We start from the raw sequence: 2,314 nt of genomic DNA on the forward strand, positions 1-2,314 counted from the left end.
TGGTCAAGAAGTCTGATGTGGAGACAGTCTTCTCGCAGTATGGCAGAATTGTGGGTGGCTCTGATCCTAAGGGCTTTGCTTCGTTCAGTACGTTGATGAGAGAAATGCCGGGGCAGCTGTAGCAGGAGAGGATGACAGAAGGATGGCCAGCCAGGTTTGAGATATTCACCTGGCTGCAGAGCCAAAGGTGAACGGAGGAAAAGCAGGTGTGAAACGCTCTGCCGCGGAGATGCACGGCCCCTCTTTTGACTTGGATTATGACTTTCACTGGGATCATCATGACAGGATGTGCAGTTATCCAGCACGTGTTCCTGTCCCCCCCATGGCTCAGGCTGTAGTCCCTTCGAAATGACAGCGTGTATCAGGAAACACCTCTCAAAGGGGAAAAAGTGGCTTCTACTCTAAGAGTGGACAATGGGGATCTTCTTCCAAGTCTGGAAAGTTGAAAGGAGATGACCTTCGGGACATTAGGAAGGAATTGACCCAGATAAAGCAAAAAGTGGATGATCTACTGGAAAGCCTGGAAAGTATTGAAAAGGAACAGAGCAAACAAGAAGTAGGGATGAAGACTGGTGAGTCAGAAGAAAGCAGAGCAGCTCCCTGAAGAGAGACGAGACACATGTGAAGATGGGGGCTGAGGGGGGTGCAGATGACTCTGCTGAGGGGGGGACCCCCGGATGATGAGGATGATGAAGATCGGGGGGATGACCAGCTGGAGTTGCTCAACGACGATGGGGAAGAGGCTGAGGAAGGACAGGGTGACAGAGACAGCGCCAATGGCAAGGATGACTCTTGAGCTCATAGTGGGGTTTAGAAATCGTACCCCATTATTCCTTACCTAGGCGCTTGTCTAAGGTCGGATTTTTGGCCAGACCCTGTCCCCGGGTCTCTTCAGCGCCTGCTCACTGTCCTCCCACCCTTGTCCTTCCATGTCCGTTCATTCATGCTGCCCCGTGCCCGGTACCGTCTTCACTTCCTTTGATGCTCCTGGTAGTTTTGTTAAGTCTTGCCCTGTAATTTTTGCTTTTAATTTTGATACCTCTTTATGACAACAATAAAAAGGATGTATGGTTTTTACCCCAAAAAAAGAAAAAAATAAATAAACTTCAGGATTCCCAAATAAGACATCAGAATTCCCAGGAACTTTGGGGAATTCTCCAAGTCATAAGTTATTCTTAAAATACTTCCAACGTTATTCATACTCTTGGCCTAATAATATAAAACTTATTTAACAAATAAGAAACGTTAAGCTTAACCCTATTTACAAAGAACTGGAGCCTATACTGGATGTTAAAACACTGGAAAAGCCAGTGAACGTTATTGAGCAGTCTTCAAATAATGTAACGTTTGGAGCTCCTAGCAAGGTTAATAGCACTTTATGTCACTTCAGATGACATTGAACATGTCAAAATTACCAATTTCAAGACTTAGGTTGCTTCCAAAACTTGCATTGTTCTTGGAACACCACTGATAGGATTTGTATGAGGTATACTGTGCATATAGACTGATAATTATTTTATGCACAGGAATGAAGCACAGTTAGTAGCAGACAGGACCACAGTCACGCACTGACCACGTGGCAACAATGGCCAGCAAGGCCGACTGACGGAATCGAGATGCTTTCTCTCCCATTTCCCGGAAATGTCCCCTTACCCTTCAACTCTGCACGTGTTTCCTGCTCTCACTTTTGACTCAATGGATTCCTTTGAATCAGTACATTGTATGTTGATTGTAAAGCTTCAGTTCTCGTAGGAAAATTATAATCCTTTTTCCCAATCTCTCAACTGATTTTTCTTGGGATTCAAAAAATTTAAATTTGCAAAGAAATGTTGGGAAGGAATTCTCAAATTTAAAAAAATTTAAATTTGCAAAGAAATGTTGGGAAGGAANGTTCTCGTAGGAAAATTATAATCCTTTTTCCCAATCTCTCAACTGATTTTTCTTGGGATTCAGGGTTTCAAAAAATTTAAATTTGCAAAGAAATTTTGAGAAGGAGTTCTCAAATGGGAATACTAGTGAGCAATGACACAGGAAAAATGTGGATGAATCCAAACAAGCACTGACCACATAAAATAATAGTAACAACAATTAACTTGAGGTAAAAACAATGGCACTATTCAATGAACGGTGCTGGTACAATTTTTCATGTGGGAGAAAATATAATTGGATCCCTACTTCACACCATATACGAAACAAACATCCGTAAATTCCAGGCCTAAATGTGATAAGCAAGGTTTTAATAAAGCTAAAGATTTCTTAAGTAAGAAACTAAAAGCACAAGTGGTAAATTAAACAGCTAAAAAATATGACAACA

At 42.1% G+C, this 2,314-nt stretch overlaps 1 pseudogene; it reads left to right on the forward strand.

The window, feature by feature from the left end:
• LOC103591949 overlaps positions 1-796 on the forward strand; it is a 24,476-nt pseudogene extending 23,680 nt beyond the window's left edge.
• The last annotated feature ends 1,518 nt before the right edge of the window (positions 797-2,314 follow it).

This window comes from Galeopterus variegatus, unplaced genomic scaffold (assembly GCF_000696425.1).
Source record: "Galeopterus variegatus unplaced genomic scaffold, G_variegatus-3.0.2 Scaffold55, whole genome shotgun sequence".
NCBI classification, from domain to species: domain Eukaryota; kingdom Metazoa; phylum Chordata; class Mammalia; order Dermoptera; family Cynocephalidae; genus Galeopterus; species Galeopterus variegatus.